Source organism: Leucopleurus acutus (assembly GCF_964270905.1).
Source record: "Leucopleurus acutus genome assembly, chromosome: 5".
NCBI lineage: Eukaryota > Metazoa > Chordata > Mammalia > Artiodactyla > Delphinidae > Leucopleurus > Leucopleurus acutus.
The window spans coordinates 26,866,893-26,885,901 of record NC_139147.1 but is presented as its reverse complement, the minus strand read 5'-3'; positions in this window follow the sequence as shown (position 1 = coordinate 26,885,901).

Here is a 19,009-nt window from a genome sequence, read left to right as displayed (position 1 = left end):
TAAAGACAGTAGGAGAATAAAAGATAATTGATAAATTCAGAGCATAAATTCTAAGTAGGGTTGTTTTGTTCCTTTTTAACTACGACAATCCATCTGTTATAATTTCCTGTCTCTGAACAAGCACACACACACACACACACACACACACACACACACACACACACACACACAGAAAATTACATGAATCACTTTTTTTTTTTAACTGGAACCTGAAAAGGTTTTGCTCTATTTAAGGTCTATGATACTTTACACAATTACATAATAAACCCTTTTTCTAGCTTAGTTTTCTTCCACTTTGCTTCAGGATAGATTGTAACAGTAACTATTTGCAATATTCTGACCAAGATTTTAGAAAAATAAAAGAAAAGAAAAAGAAGAAAATGTTAGATCTATTACTTCGTCTACTCAGGCTGCTGTAACAAAATACTATAGACTGGGGGCTTAACCAACAGACATTTCTTTCTTACAGTTTGAGAGTCTGGGAAGTCTAAGATCATATACCAGCAGATTCAATTTATGGTGAGGACCCTCTTTCTGAGTTGTGGGTTATCACCTTCTTTATTTTTTTTTAAATTTTTATTGGAGTATAGTTGCTTTACAATGTTGTGTTAGTTCCTACTGTATCGCAAAGTGAATCAGCTATACATATACATATATCCCCACTTTTTTGGATTTCCTTCCCATTTAGGTCACTGCAGAGCACTGAGTACAGTTCACCATGCTACACAGCAGGTTCTCATTAGTTATCTATTTTATACATAGTAGTGTATACATGTCAATCCCAATCTCCCACTTCATCCCACCCACAACCCCCCCGGTATCCATACGTTTGTTCTCTACGTCTGTGTCTCTATTTCTGCTTTGCAAATAAGACCATCTATACCATTTTTTTTAGATTCCACACATATGCATCAATATATGACATTTGTTTTTCTATTTCTGACTTACTTCACTCTGTATGACAGTCTCTAGGTCCATCCACGTCTCTACAAATGACCCAGTTTCATTCCTATCACCTTCTTCTTGTGTTCCTACATGGTGGTGATAGCTCTAATGTCTCTTCCTCCTTTATACACGTGCTAATCCCATCATGAGGGCTTCACTAGATGAATTTCGGGAGACACAATTTAGTCCATATCAGTCTGTTTATAGTATTAATTTGATCATCCTCAAAATCACTTCAATGTTATTGAATGATATGGAAAAAACTGTCATATTTAACAAGGCCAAGTTTATTACAACCTATTTTTCCCCTTTATAAATCATTTTTCAGTAGAAGAAGAAATTTATAATACTTGTAAATCCATCAACACAGATCAAAATATTGGCAAAAATAATACCCTGAAAATATTTGTTATATTTACTTATAGTTAGTATGCTTTCTTTTGAAAATATTAAAGAAATTAATTTTGTATATTATAAGATTGTTTTTATCCATTTCTAATGATAGTAACTACTTGTAACTTGTAACTACTTCTATAAGACATGGTGCCACTAGTGAAAGACAAATGCATCAAATAGGAATATTATATGATTTAGGTAAGCTAGGCTGAAGTAGTAAATGGACGCCAAATTTTAGCAGCTTAAGACAATTCGAGCTTGTTTCTCAGTCATGGGTATGTGCCCCTGGCTGATGGAGACTCTTCTTCATGCTACAATTTAGGGACTCAGACTCTTTTCACACTGTGACTCTGCTATGCCCTCAGGGCTTCAATATTATTACCTGGCTTTAGGATGCACAAGAAAAACACTCTTACTTCTTAAAAGTTTTACCTGGAATGTGAACACATAATTTCTACTCACAAGGTCATACCCAGATTCAAAGGGGATAGAGAAATACAGTTCCAGACTAAGAACAGCCATCATTCTACATCCTGAAAGGATGAATACATTTTGCTGAACATTAAGCTGCCTTTTCCACCATTATGCTCTATAAGCATAGAAGCATTCATTCAAGAAACATAAGTTTTGGACAAGAAAGAAAAAAATTATTAAAAGTCATAAAATCTTCTGGAAAATATATATTTGATACCTACATGTGGCATAGTTGTTTTATTTTGATAGTTCTTAAAATTGTCTGAAATCACTGCTTTGTTGACTAAGGACATAAATTTATTCATTTTAGTGTTTGGCCAAACAGAAATATTGCAGAAACATGTGTAATGGTGCAACAATATGACCCTGATTCATTCAGTTCCCTAATCATGATTTCTAAAACATTATCTACAGACGGAAAATATAAATGCACATCTGTTTCCTGACTCTTTTTATTTGTATATCAAAAGTCAATAGGTATCTAGGATCCTGACTATGTAAACACTGACATTAAAAACTAGGATGGAATACCAATGAATTTCTCACAAGTTTATTTACTAGTTACAAACAAGGAGTTTCAATATCTATGTTTCTAGCTGCAACCACTCACTCAAACTCCAAATGAATTTCCAGTTGATTAAATTCTCTAACAGTGTAATGTACTGTTTACTCAAATTTAATAAGTCTAACACTAAATGTATCTTCTTCCCCTTAAACTTGAAACTTGCTTCTCTTCAAATATCTTGGTAAGTGAGGCAATAATGAATTATTGGCACTCATGTAAGAGGTGTCAGATCCTCGTCAATATGTTATCAAGGAAAGCATTTTAGGAAAACAGAATCACACAGTGACAAAAAGAAAAGAAAAGAAAAGCAATGCAGCTACCAATACTGATCAAGATAGTTCTTCAGGCAGGCATGATTATTAAACAAAGAAGGATCACTAAACATTTAAACAGATTCAGCAGCAAGGAAGAGACGAAAGAATAACAAATCAAACTAATCCTATATAAAAGAAGCAATAACTCAAGAAGAGAAAATAGTTTCATGTAAAACCCAATGATTATCCTCAAATAGATCAAGAGACCATTGAATTCATAAAAAGAAACTGCTTGAGGTATAAAAGAATAAGAAAACAAAGAGTTCATAGAAATTAAAAATACAAGTTCCATTCAATCACCAAATTTTCTGAGTCTAAAGCACCATGCTAGTAGAATTTTGAGATAAAATACAAGACACTCAGCTAGATTTGAGTTTCAGATGAGCAATAAGCAGGGTTTTTTTAGTGTGAGTATATCCCGAATATTGCATGGGATATCCCTATACAAAAGGTCATTTGTTGTTCTTCTAGAGTTTGAGTTTGACTGGGTGTCCTGTATTTTTATTTGTTAAATCTGACAGTCTTATGTGCTAGAAACTTCAGGAGTGAGGGGTGGATATCATATGCAAAGAGCAACACAAAGAAACTGTAAAGAACATTTGGATTTTTTTGATGTTAAAAATATAATTTCTAGATTAAAAATTAAATTGCTGAGTATAAGAATGACATCGTTCAAGACTTAAGTCTAAAAGACAGGGTCAGGGAATTTTCTTATAAGTTGGATCAAAAAAGATAGAAATGAAAACCATGAGGGAAAAATTACAGGATATGGAGATTAGATTTTAAAAGCTAGAGGTAACAACAAGGAAAATGAAGAGAAAGAGGGTTTTTTTAAAGTACTGTGTTTTCAGAGTTCAAATCTCCCCACAACTAAGGCATCTGTTTGATGCTAGTGGGGGACCCTGAAGCCCCAAGAGAAGGGAAGAACCCCCGAGAAAACTGGTAGGGGGACACTGATGAGGGAGGAGAAGTGGAGGCCGGACAGGACCAGCACCCCTGAGGGGTGGCTGAGACAGGGGAGAGTTTCCCACGCCTGAAGGACCCTCAGGGGCTCCAATCAGGGGGAAGTGGGTCAAACATTTCCCCTACCCAATCAGCCAGGGAAGGCTGCCCAAATCTCGGCCAGATCCTAAACCCTCAGAGGTCCCCTCTGGGCTGGGTTGGTCCTGGTGGTGTAGGAGGGAGGCCAGGAGAGAACAGGAGAGGCAGGAGGGGCTCTTCAGGACCAGAGGAGCGGGAAAAGAGCAGAGGGTGTTTGCCTCACCCACTTGGGCACTGGAGGCCTGCTGGGCTCCCAGGTGGGGTCCCCTGCCCTCTGAGACCAGAGGTGGGAGGCACACCTGGGCCCCTTCTGTTCTGTTAAGCCTAAGACTCACCCCCCACACCCCCCAAACCCCCACACACACCCGCAACACCCCCTTCCCACCTTTTCGAGCCCTGTAGGTCCTAAGCATAGGCCCTGCCCACTGAACAGCCCTCACCCCTGCTTAGGCCCTGCCCTCCACAGCCAAGGTTTTTTCCACGTTTTCTTTTCTCTCCTACTCTTTTTTTACTATCGTGGTTCTGTTTTTTGTTGTTTCATCTATATTTTTATATTATATTTTTTCTAACATAGCTGTTAGTTTCAGGGGCTAATTTTATTTTTTACTTTGTTATTGTTCTCCTTTTTTTTTTTTTTTTTGCTGCCCTACGTAGCTTACAGGATCTTGACTCATGAACCAGGGGTCAGGCCAAAGCTCCTGTGGTGAGAGCTCCAAGTCCAAACCACAGGACTAACAGAGAACCTCAGACCCCAGGGAATATTCATCAGAGTGAGGTCTTCCAGAGGTCCTCACCTAAGCACCAAGACCCAGCTCTACCCAACAGCCTACAAACTGCAGTGTTGGAAGCCTCAGGCCAAACAACCAGTAAGACAGGAACACAATCCCACTCATAAAAAAAAGGAAAAGAAAATGAGACAGCAAAAAAATATGTCACAGATGAAGGAGTAAGGTAAAAACCTATAAGACCAAATAAATGAAGAGGAAAAAGGCAATCTACCTGAAAAAGAATCCAGAGTAATGATAGTAAAGATGATCCAGAATCTCAGAAATAGAATGGAGGCACAGATTTAGAAAATACAAGAAATGTTTAACAAAGATCTAGAAGAACTAAAGAACACATAAACAGAGATGAACAACACAAAAACTGAAAAGAAAAATATACTAGAAGAAATCAATAACAGAATAACTGAGGCAAAAGAATGAATAAGTGAGCTGGAAGACAAAATGGTAGAAATAACTGCCAAGGAGCAGAATAAAGAAAAAAGAATGAAAAGAATTTAAGACAATCTCAGAGGCCTCTGGGACAACATTAAATGCATGATAATTCTAATTATAGGGGTCCCAGAAGAAGAAGAGAAAAAGAAAGGGTCTGAGAAAATATTTGAAAAGATTATAGTGGAAAACTTCCCTAACATGGGAAAGGAAATAGTTACCAACGTCCAGGAGGCACAGAGTCTCCCATACAGGTTAAACCCTAGGAGAAACACACCAAGACACATATTAATCAAACTAACAAAAATTAAATTCAAAGAAAAAGTATTAAAAGCAACAAGGGAAAATCAACAAAAAACATACAAGGGAATATCCATAATGTTATCAGCTGATTTTGCAGCAGAAACTCTGCAAGCCAGAAGGGTGTGACAGGATATATTTAAAGTGATGAAAGAGAAAAACATACAAACAAGATTACTCTACCCAGCAAGGATCTCATTCAGATTCGACAGAGAAATCAAAGCTTTTCAGACAAGCAAAAGCTAAGAGATTTCAGCACCACCAAACCAGCTTTATAACAAATTCGAAGGAAACTTCTCTAGGTGCGAAACACAAGAGAAGAAAAGGACTCACAAAAACAAACCCAAAACAATTAAGAAAATGATAACAGGAACGTACATATCGATAATAACCTTGAATGTAAATGGATTAAATGTCCCAACCAAAAGACACAGATTGGCTGAATGGATACAAAATCAAGACCCATAAATATGCTGTCTACAAGAGACCCACTTCAGACCTAGGGAAACATACAGACTGAAAGTGAAGGGATGGAAAAAGATATTCCATACAAATGGAAATGAAAAGAAAGCTGGAGTAGCAAAACTCGTATCAGATAAAATAGACTTTAAAATAAAGACTGTGACAAGAGATAAGGAGGAACACTACATAATGATCAAGGGGTCAATCTAAGGAGAAGATATAACAATTATAAATGTTTATGCACCCAACATAGGAGCACCTCAATACATAAGGAAAATGCTAACAACCATGAAAGGGGAAATTGACAGTAATACAAAATAGTAGGGGATTTAACACCTCACTTACACCAATGGACAGATCATCAAAACAGAAAATAAATAAGGAAACACAAGCTTTAAATGACACAATAGACCAGAAAGATTTAATTGATATTTAAAGAACATTCCACCAAAAAGTGGCAGGATACACTTTCTTCTCAAGTGCACATGGAACATTCTCCAGGACAGATCACATCTTGGGCCACAAATCAAGCCTCAGAAAATTTAAGAAAATTGAAATTGTATCAAGCATCTTTTCTTACCACAATGCTATGAGATTGGAAATCAATTACAGGAAAAAAACTGTAAAAACCACAAATACATGGAGGCTAAACAGTGACCTACTAAATAACCAAGAGATCTCTGAAGAAATCAAAGAAGAAATTAAAAAATACATGACATGAAAACACAATGACCCAAAACCTATGGGATACAGCAAAAGCAGTTCTAAGAGGGAAGTTTATAGCAATTCAATCTCACCTCAAGAAACAAGAAAAGTCTCAAATAAAAAATCTAATCTTACACCTAAAGCAACTAGAGAAAGAAAAACAAAGAAAACCCAAAGTCAGTAGAAGGAAAGAAATCATAATGATCAGAGCAGAAATAAATGAAATAGAAATGAAGAAAACAATAGCAAAGATCAATAACACTAAAAGCTGGTTCTTTGAGAAGATAAACAAAATTGATAAACTCTTAGCCAGACTCAAAAAGAAGAGAAGTGAGAGGACCCAAAACAATAATATTAGAAATGAAAAAGGAGAAATCACAACTGACACGACAGAAATACAAAGGATTTTAAGAGACTACTACAAACAATTATATGCCAATAAAATGGACAACCATGAAGAAATTGACAAATTCTTGGAAACATACAATTTTCCAAGACTGAACCAGGAAGAATGAGAAACTATAAACAGACCTATAACAAGTAATGAAATTGAAACTGTAATTAAAAGTCTTCCAACAAACAAAAGTCCAGGACCAGATGTCTACACAGTAGAATTCTACCTAACATTTAGAGAAGAGCTAACACTGATCCTTCTTAAACTTGTCCAAAAAATTGCAGAGGGAGGAACACTCCAAAATTCATTCCATGAAGCCACCATCACCCTGATATCAAACCCAAAAAAGATATCACAAAAAAATAAAATTATAAACCAGTATCACTGATGAACATAGATGCAAAAATCCTAAACCAAATACTAGCAAACAGAACCCAACAACATATTAAAAGGATCAAACACCATGATCAAGTGGGATTTACCCCAGGGATGTAAGGATTCTTCAAAATATGCAAATCAATCAATGTGATACACCATATTAACAAATTAAGGAATAAAAACCATATGATCATCTCAGTAGATGCAGAAAAAGCTTTTGACAAAATTCAACACTGATTTATGATAAAAACTCTCCAGAAAATGGGCATAGAGGGAACCTACCTCAAGATAATAAAGGCCATTATGACAAACCCACAACAAACATCATACTCAAAGGTGAAAAACACAAAGCATTTCCACTAATATCAGGAACAAGACAAGGATGTCCACTCTCACCACTCTGATTCCACATAGTTTTAGAAGTCCTAGCCATGGTAATCAGAGAAGAAAAAGAAATAAAAGGAATACAAATTGGAAAAGAAGTAAAACTCTCACTGTTTGCAGATGACATGATACTATACATAGAAAATCCTAAAGATGCTACCAGAAAACTACAAGAACTGATCAATGAATTTGGTAAGGTTGCAGGACACAAAATTAAGGCACAGAAATCTCTGGCATTCCTATACACTAACAATGAAAAATCAGAAAAAAGAAATTAAGGAAACACTCCCATTTACAATTGCAACAAAAAGAATAAAATACGTAGGAATAAGCCTACCTAAGGAGGTGAAAGACTTCTACTCAGAAAACTATAAAACACTGATGAAAGAAATCAAAGATGACATAAACAGATGCAGAAATATACCATGTTCTTGGATTAGAAGAATCAATATTGTGAAAATGATTATACTACCCAAAGCAATCTACAGAGTCAATGCAAACCCTATCAAACTACCAATGTCATTCTTCACAGATTTAGAACAAAAAAATTTACAATTTGTATGGAAACACAAAAGACCCCGAATAGCCAAATCAATCTTGAGAAAGAAAAACGGAGCTGGAGGAATAAGGCTCCCTGACTTCAAACTACACTACAAAGCTACACTAATCAAGACAGTATGGTACTTGCACAGAAACAGAAATATATATCAATGGTACAAGATAGAAAGTCCAGAGAAAAACCCATGCACATATGGTCACCTAATTTACCACAAAGGTGGCAAGAACATACAATGGAGGAAAGACAGCCTCATCAATAAGTGGTGCTGTGAAAACTGGACAGCTACATGTAAAAGAATGAAATTAGAACACTCCCTAAGACCATACACAAAAATAAAACCAAAATGGATTAAAGACCTAAATGTAAGACCAGACACTTTAAAACTCTTAGAGGAAAACATAGGAAAAACACTCTTTGACATAAACAACCACAAGATCTTTTTTGACCCACCTCCTAGAGTAATGGAAATAAAAATAAACAAATGAGACCTAATTAAACTTAAAAGCTTTTGCACAGCAAAGGAAACCATAAACAAGACAAAAAGATAACCCTCAGAATGGGAGAAAATATTTGCAAATGAAACAATGGACAAAAGATTAATCTCCAAAATATACAAACAGCTCATGGAGCTCAATATCAAAAAAACAAACAATTCAATTTAAAAACTGGGCAGAAGACCTAAATAGACATTTCACCAAAGAAGACATACAGATGGCTAAGAGGCACATGAAAAGCTACTCAACATCACTAATTATTAGAGAAATGCAAATCAAAACTACAAAGAGTCCTCACCTCATACCAGTCAGAATGGCCATTATCAAAAAATCTGGAAACAACAAATGCTGGAAAGGGTTTGGTGAAAAAGGAACCCTCCTGCACTGTTGGTGGGAATGTAAATTGATACAACCGCTATGGAGAACAGTATGGAGGTTCCTTAAAAGACAAAAGATAGAGCTATCATATGACCCAGCAGTCCCACTTCTGGGCATATACCCTGAGAAAACCAAATTCAAAAAGTGTCATGTACCACAATGTTCATTTCAGCACTATTTACAATAGCCAAGACATGGAACCAACCTAAACGTCCATTGACAGATGGACATATATATACAATGGAATATTACTTTAGCCATAAAAAGAAATGAAATTGAGTTATTTGTAGTTAGGTGGATGGACCTGGAGTCTGTAGTACAGAGTGAGGTAAGTCAGAAAGAGAAAAACAAATACCTTATGCTAACTCATATATACGGAATCTAAAAAAAAAAAAAAACAAAAATGGTACTGATGAACTTAGTGGCAGGGCAGAAATAAAGACGTAGACACAAAGAATCGACTTGAGAACACGGGGATCAGGAGGGGGAAGTGAGAGGTGCAGTGAGAGTAGCATCGACATATATACACTGCTGAATGTAAAATAGCTAGTGGGAAACAGCAGCATAACATAGGGAGATCAGCTCAGTGCTTTGCGATGACCTAGAGACGTGGGATAGGGAGGGTGGGAGGGAGGCTTAAGAGGGAGGGGATATGGGGACATATGTATGCATATGGCAGATTCACTTTGTTTTACAACAGAAACTAACACAGTATTGTGAAACAATTATACTCCAATAAAGGTCTATTAAAAATAAAGAAGAAAGTACTGTTTTCATTTTACATAGTGAAAGTTAGTAGAAACTTTCTAAATTTGAAAATCCTTAAATAAATTATAAATACATTTTAATGTGTTTCAAGAAACCAGTGAATGAATTTATAATGATAATATATCTATCAAGGTGGAAGAGAAAAAATGCTAAAATAATTCTCTTTCAAATGGGAAGAATATAATGTCTCAAGATAAAGGTATTTATTATTTAGTCCTGTAGTGAAATATTTAGTCTGGTTTCCTCCAAAGCAGGGCTTCAGACTAAGGCTTTAATAAATGTAGTTTATTTGAGAAGTAATTCCAAGAATGAGCAAAACAGTGAGTGAAACAGAGAGGAATGAAAAGCAAACATATGAGCAGGTTATTGAGTTGGCTACCATCACAGGTGATTAAAACTCAATTCTAATGCGTTTCTGAGGAACATTAGAAAAATTAGTTTACATTACTCTCCCAGGAAATGAAACAGGAAAACATTTATCCATCCACTCCCAGGCCCATTGGTAAAGCCAACATGTGTTCTATCTAATGTCAACACAATCAAGAATCTCATCAAAAGCAAAAGACCTCAGGCAAGTGAATGTGTACAAACTGTTCTTTCTAAGTGAAAACAAGTTGAATTTAACCGTCCACTGATTGGCATTATAAAGATTACATTCACCAAATTAATAGCTATAATATGAAGTACTAGAGGTTGTGTTTATATTTTTTACTAAAGATACCATATCCAATAAAGGAACTGAGAGTACCATTTGTTTAATGCTCTGTTATTGCATCCTAATCTGTCATGATCAATTTGTGTTTGCAGGAGCCATAGAGGAAAATTAAATGGAGATATGATGTTGCCAACTCCTCTCTCCACAATCCTTTCAATCACAGTAGCACTAATCTATGTAGTTCCTCTGGGGATGTATTGTTGCTTCTGATTTTCTGTTTTTGCTGGGAAACAGGAAACAGATTAAGGGGTATCCACTTGACCCTTCCTACAATGATGGCACTTATTTCACAGGTCAGGAAATAAATTTTAGAGTTCTGCCAGTCATAAAATATATACTCAGTGGCCATGGAAATATCCTCGGAGTAGATACATGGACCATTGAACTCATCAAGAAAGTAACTTGAGCCAGAGTGCCATTTATATCCTGGACTCCATCAGCTCCCACTTTATCCAGAGGACCATAATGACATTTTGGGTCCTCTGTTATCAGTGTTATCTCAGATTTTTATCCAAACAATCATCATAGAGTCTAGGTATTACCCTTTCCCCAGAATAGCTCACTTGGTAAATAACTATAGCCAGCTGGGGAAAAATTAGAATTTCTCTCAGAAATTAATGTGTTGATGTTGCAAAGACTTTTCTCAGTGGAATCTGGCCTCTTTTCAATCAATGGGTGCTGGGTGTGTGAATTGACTTACATCAGGAAACTGGGTGAGGCACTGTGATTTTTCCATTGCAGTGTCTAACTTCAGACTTCTGCTCACCAGACATTCTGTTTTTGTTGTTGTTAACATAAGTCAGATAGTACTATATTTAACTGATGGAATAACATGTGCTATGAGACACTGTAATCTTTTAGTTTTACCCAGAAATCGTTCTGAGACAAAATATCCTGATTGTTTTTCTCTAGCATGCAGACTCTTTCTCTAGCACAGAAAATTTAGGGAAATCTGAGCATTCAGTATTCTCAATTCTGCTGCACATTTTAGTAATTGTATCTAATTTATCTCTGCAAACTTTGTGTTTCAAGCTGGCCTCCATCATTCTTGAACCCCATTATCCTTGTTTCTTGGGAGCCCAGTCTCATAGCATCATCTTCTACTCCTAATCTCAACCTCCAGATGTTAGCTACAACTAATTCTCCAAGACGCTTGTATAGTTCTCACTAGTACATTTCTTATTGTCTAAGCAAAGAGAACGTCCTCTGGGACCTCCTGGGAAACAGCCAGTAGATATGTTCTCTGGTCTCACATAATGAAACCGTTCAAACATTCCCATTTTCCTGAGCTTTCTGGCCCCTTGCTTATTACTATGTCAAAGTTGTCCCAGTATTTCCATTTTATCATTGAAGATCATTGTTATGTCCAATGTATAAGAAGCCATTCTGAGGTATATTTAAGCAGATTAAATACAATGAGTATTAAACAATTAATTAAAACAGATTAAAGCAATGAGTTCTTCCCTACCCAGGCTTATAACTTAGGATGAATTCTAACATCCTCAAGATCCCACACATTTTCCTCTGGTTCCTGATGGCACATGTTAGCCAAATCTTCAGATTTCTTTAGTTTGTGAGCTCTTTTCGCCCATAGCAAGAACTTTATTTTCTAGCTATTTTCTCTTATCATGATGGGGACTGGCAAGGGCAGAAGTTGCAGACTTTACAAAATATCAAGTTTTGAGATACTTGTTTTTCTTGAGGCTTTTACAGGTTCTCCAATCAAGAGTAGCCTTTTTTTCCCCTCTAGTATGCAGATTATTTGCTGGCACAGAGAACTAAGGGCAACCTGGCTGTTCAACAGTGCCAAGTTTGCCAGTCCTAATGTCTTCTCCCCACGATTCTAGTTCACCGTCCCTTCTTATCAAGGCCTTGTCTCTGACACCAGGCAACCATTAAGGCTATGCATTCTTTATTGCTCTGCTATACTTACAATTAGATGCTGGGCCTAATTTTTCAGAAAAATGTTCCCTGCAAATACAGGTGAAAACGTCCTTAGAAGCTGCCATATAGCAACTCTAGTTTTGACAGTATGCCTAGAGTTGATCATTAACTAAAATGAACTAGTCATTTTCTTTTTTCAGTGCATCCAAAGTAGTTTACAGTAACCAGACAGTTCCACAATCCTTAAACTGTCCCTTGTCCCCTTCCATTCAAGTGCAATAGTTTCTGCATAACCCAATACTTTCTCTTCTCCCTACACTTTCATTTAAATCCATCCCAGGTGTGTGATTGTGATGGTTAATTTTATGTGTCAACTTGACTAGGTAATGATGCCCAGATATGTAGCCAAACATTATTTTAGATGTTTCTGTGAGGATGCTTTTGGATGAGATTAACATTTAAATTTGTGGGCCTTGAGTAAAGCCAGTTGCCCTATATAATGTGGTTGGACCTCATCAAATCATAGCAAAGACTGACCTTCCTCAAGTAAAAAAGAAATTCTGCCAGAAGTCTTTGGACTTAACTGTAACATTGAATCTTCCTAGCCTGCAAAACTTCGGGCATAAATTGTAGCAACAGTTCTTCCTGGGTCTCCAGTCTGCCAGTCCACCCTACATATTTGGAATTGCCACTCTCAATGATGTGAGCAAGATTGAAGAATACGAAGTCCTGGGTCCTAGTCTCCACCCCCAACAGAAACTATATATGAATGAGGGTGAGAGGGAGAATTTGTGAGAATTATGGAACCCAGGGGAAACGTTACAACACACCAGTGGAGCAAAAATAAATGAGAAAAACTGCATCAAAATGGGTAAGAAGAGTACTTTATCCATATCACTTATCCCTCAATCTACCACAGCACAGTGCCGAAAAGGAGCCCCTGGGACCACAGTTTCTGCTATAGGTGAAAGAGAGACCAAGGTAGACATCCAACTTCCTCAGCATTTGACACTGCCTTAGTGGCTCACTTATATATAAATTCATGCAGAACACTAGGGGATTTGTCATGGCTAGCTTGCCTGAGGGGAGCTAGGAACAAATAAAAGGATCAGAACTTTCAGCTGCCAGCAAGTGTGAATCTTGGCACCAGCCCACTGACCTCCACCAGTGGCTTTGCCAGCCCTACCAAACTGAAGTCCCTCCAAGTCCTTGCCAGCTTTACCCAACCAGAGAGCCTCCCCTGGCTCTCCAGATGCCAAAAGGCCAAGAACTCCCAGAGCCACCCCACCCAGTGATGGAGGCTATCAGTAGCCTGTGTCCCACAAGGGAGCCCTGCCAGCAGCCTTGCAACTAACTGGACCCCTTACTAGGCATACCCAACCACAGAGTCCTGTCAGGAGCCCTTTCAGGAACCTCAGGATCACATAGCCCTGCCTACTGGCTCTGCCCAACCATGGAGCACCATGTGAGCTGAGCTCACCACAGAGCTCACCATGGAGCTCACCACAGAGCTCACCACGGAGCTCACCATGGAGCCTGAGCTCACCACAGAGCCTTGCCAGCAGCTTCATCTGACAAAGGAATCCCATCAGTAGCCTTGCCCAACCTTGGAATCCCACCAACATAACTTCAGACCCCTATCTACTGGTTTTGCCCAACTGGCAAGGCTCCATCAGTAGACTCACCTCACTATGGATCCCTGCCAGTGGCTTGCCTGACTGTGGAGCCTCACTAACCAGCCCCACCTGACTATGGAGCCCTAGCTGCAGGCTCTGACCAACTGTGGAACACTGACAGTGGGTTCCATCTGACCATTAACCCTAGTAACAAGTCCCTCACAACCTTAGAATCTGATCAGCAGGCCCCATTCACTGACCATAGCCCCCAGTAATAGGTTCCACCCAATTATGGAGACTGCCAGCTAACTCATTCAGAATCCTAGGCCAGGTGATAGGTGAGTGCCTTCTGCTGCCAAAGCCAGCCTGTAAAGTCCAATGCAAGGAAACCAATGCAAGGATACAAGGGTCAGGAAGAAGCAGAGAAACATGACATCACCAAAGGAAACTAATAAAGCTCCAGTAACTGACCCTGAAGAAATGGAGATCCATAAACTACTTGATATCAAAATAGTCATTTTAAGGAAGTCCAGTGAACTTCAAGAAAACACAGATAAACAATTAGAAATCAGGAAAACAATGCATGAACAAAATGAGAAGTTCAACAGAGAAATAGAAACCATAAAAAAGACTGAACAGAAATCTTAGAACTGAAGAATACGATGACTAAACTGAAAATGTCAATATAGAACTTCAGCAGCAGATTCTATCAAGTAGAAGAAATAATTAGTGAATTCAAAGATGTCATTTGAAATTATCCAGTCAGGGAAGCAAAAAGAAAGAAAAACAAAAAAGAGTGAAGATAGCCTATGAGACTAATGAGACACCTTCAAGAGAAACAATACACACATTATGGGAGACCCAGAAGGAGAAGAGAGGGAAAGAGAGGGCAGAAAGATTATTCAAAGCAATAATGGCTAAAAACTTCCCAAATCTGCAGAGGGAAATGTACATCCAGACTTATGAAGCCCCAAAGTTTCTAAATAGGTTGAACCTGAAGAAGTCTATACAAAAACCACATTGTAATTAAGTTATCAGAACTCAAAGAACCTAGGGGCAGGACAGGAATAAAGACGCAGATGCAGAGAATCAACTTGAGGGCATGGGGAGGGGGAAGGGTAAGCTGAGATGAAGTGAGAGAGTGCCATTGACATGTATACACTACCAAATGTAAAATAGATAGCTAGTGGGAAGTCACATAGCACAGGGAGATCAGCTCAGTGCTTTGTGACCACCTAGAGGGGTGGGATAGGGAAGGTGGGTGGGAGATGCAAGAGGGAGGAGATATGGGGATATATGTATACGTATAGCTGATTCACTTTGTTATACAGCAGCAACTAACACAACAATGCAAAGCAATTATATCTCAATAAAGATGTTAAAAAAAAGTCAAAGATAAAGAGAAAATCCTAAAAACAGCAAGAGAAAAGCGATTTATTAAAGTCAAGGGAACCCCATGAGACCATTAGCAGATTTTTCAGGAGAAATTTTGCAGACAAGGCAAGAGTGGGTTGATACATTCAAAGTACTGATTTGAAGGGAAAAAAAAAACACAACTGCCAACCAAGAGTACTGTACCCAGAAAAACTGTCCTTCAGAATTAGAGAAGAGATAAAGATCTTCCCAGGTAAACAAAACCTGAGGGAATTCATAACCACTAGACCTGCCTTACAAGAAGTGGATTCGCAAGCCTCCATAATTGTGAGACCAATTCCTCAACATAAATCTCTCTATGCATACACACATCCTATTTGTCGTTTCTCTGGAGAATCCTGACTAAGATAGGTGAGACTCAGTATTTTTATGCTACAACAGGACTGGAGAGATCTTCATTTTCTTAAGATCAGGGACAGGATTACTATTCCTTTTTTAACAGCAAATGATCCTGTTCCAAATTCCCATACAGAGTGTGTGCTATTATTCCTAGAACTAGTGTCTTAGTATGGGTTCTCCACAAATCACAGCCTGGGGCAGGGTTGTGTGTGCATGTAATTTATTTGTTAAGTAAGCTCAGGAAGTAGGAGTTAGTCATAGGGGTTGTGAAGGAGGAGAGTAGGAAAAGCTAATACAAGGATGAACAATGAATTTGGCTACCACTTCAGGCAACTAGTGTCCTTTCCTGCCAGATCATCTAGCAATTTTTATGAAATGAGTCAGTTAGGTATTGACTCCCAGCTACTGTTGGCTCATAGTGGCCCTATGGGCTTGGAGTCCCCACACATCTGTGTTCCACATATGAGTGCTGAGTAGGTTCTCTGTAGCATCAGTAAGCCTTGGCACAGGGAACAAGTTAGCATAGGGCCAAGATGAGATGCTCTCAGATTACATCTGCATGAGGCTAGTGGAAACCTACACAGAACTGACTGCCAGAGCAGAGGCTGGAAAATGTGGGGGATGAGATGTTTTGAAGCATTATACAAGAGGAGTCTCTACACAGATTGTAAGCCTCCAGAGACCTAAAAGAGAATCAACTAAAAATGTCTGAAAATGGGAAGTTGGACTGAGAGGTATGATAGGTATAAGAAGGAAGATATTTAATTTTCATTTTATTTCCTTTTGAATAATATGATTATTTTTCATCACAGGAATATGTTACTTTTTAAGTTAAATAGTAATAACAAACTGGCAAATAAAATATGATTCACTTTGTATCATCCTTTCAAAGTTTCTCACTTACTTTGGATATAAAAATCTAAGCTCTGCATTCAGAATCTGAATTGATGTTTCTCTCCAACCTCATTGTTTTCCCATCCCTTCTTCACGCCTTACATACTTCACATGTAATACTTGGCATTTTTCAACTGCGCCATGCTATCTCTTATTTTCATACTTTACACATGTGATTTAACCTCAGTAGAATGTCTTTGTCATCATTACATTTAGATGATGATAACAGTAATAATAACAGTAACAATAATAATAAAATTAAGGATATGGTTTATTTTTAACATGCCAGGCCAGGCACATTTTTAAAATGTAATTCCTGCATGTTTTTCCAGTTACATTCCAGACAAAGCTTCTTCAAAGCCTCATTTCCAAACTAACCTAGATTTGATAACTTCTTCTGAGACCCCATAAAATCCTTTGCATACCTCTCTCAGAAAAATATATTTATTCCACTTTTTGTAATTAGTTCTTCTCTATTTCTCTCACTAGTTTGTGAATACTGATATCCTTTAGAATAGAGATGTGTGATCTTGATTTGTCTAGCACATAGCACAATGTTAACATTGAAAACTGCATACTTTAGCAATGTCAGCTTATAATTGTAATTATAGTTTATAGCCACCTTGATAGTAAATTACTTTACTTTTCAGGGTACATAGAGTTTTAATTATTTTCTTTTCCTCCTTATGTCTGTATAGATGGGTCCTTTAATTCAATAACTATGTAATTACAGTTTCCTTAATACTTACATAAACTTATTTTAACCAATATTTTTATTCCACTTATTTATGCATTGTTGTAGAAGTCTTCTTTGCAATTTCTCTTACGTTGACTTTCAGAATTCTCTTCCCTGACATTCCTAATTATGTTTGATAACAATATATTAGAACTTTGATTATATCTGCATAATACCTAAAATGCATTCACTTTAGAATATTATTTTATAAGTATGTTAAGTATTGACTCAAAGAACAGCACAGAAATTTCAATAAAGATTGCACTATCCCAGTGGGAATAAATCTCTACTTTATAACCTAGAGCTATCTGAGTCAAAGTAATTTTCTATATATATCCCTTTATAAGTAATTACAATATTTTTATACTGTTCTACAAATATTAGAGGAAACACTTGAACTCTGATGACTTAACATTACTATAGGAATGAAACAAAAGAAAATGGAATCATATCAGCAGTTCTATTTAAACCCCATTCAAAGAAGTTTGGGTCATGTCTCAAACTGTGTCTGAAAGTAGATATTTATAAATTGCTTTGAATTATATAACACCTTTCTTCTCCCAAGGAGCTTATTCTGATAGTATTTATACTGTGGCATTTCAAATAATTGATTCGTTTCAGTGTGCATGTCCACAGGCCCCAAGGACATGGCCATGTTTTTCACAGACCTAATAAGTAAAATTAAATTGAGGCAAAAACCAATGAAGGTAAGCTAATGCAATCTAGAGCGGGGAACGAAGACTCAGTATGTTGTATGTCATTCATCTCATGAACTAGTTTTCTGTGTGCTACAAAAATATTGAAGATATATAAGTTATTGAATTTTCTATTTCCATCCCTGGTCCTGTGCTGACTCAGTAACTGACAATGGGCAAGAAGTCACTTCACTTTTTGCAGCTGCAGTACATTTACTTAGTAGAAAATATGTTCTTGGTCAGTTGTGTTTTAACAGCATTACCTGCCAGACATGATAGTGGCTGATGAGATCATATTATGAATAAATTTAACTTCCTTAGATGGTGAGAAGTAGCAAATAATAACTCATATCTTCTTTAGTGGAGAAAAGAGACCTCCTGCCACAGCTCCACTGCAGGCAGGCCCACCCTAACGTTACTTGACCAATGAAAATTCCTTAGATTCTCTAATAAACCTTTGTCTCAAGAGAATCTTACAATACTGCCTGAGTCGAGGCACCAATGATCAAAGATCTTATCTAACATAAAAGATTTTGGAAGAGAAAGTGGTGTTAAAACTTCTAGTTCTCAGTAAATACATTTAATAAGACATTGACACTGTCCCTAGAATTTACAGCTTAGCTATTTTCTATTCTCTGCCTGAATGTAACTCTAAAATATGGCTGAATTTAGCAAAATTAGGATTGTATGAAACACTGTAACCTAAAAAAAAAGACAAGCACATTTTTAAGTCACCATTTTTGTTGTTTCAGCCTGAATCTAGAGTTTATTTTTACCCTCAACAAAGTATTTGTTTTGTTTAATTTTAAGTAGATTTCAAAAGTTCATACATTTCCTAGGAGTATATGTCTCAGCATTATTACATGCTCAAGCTGTCAATGTCAGAATTAGGAAAGAAATGAGCAAAGGAGTATGATGTGCATAT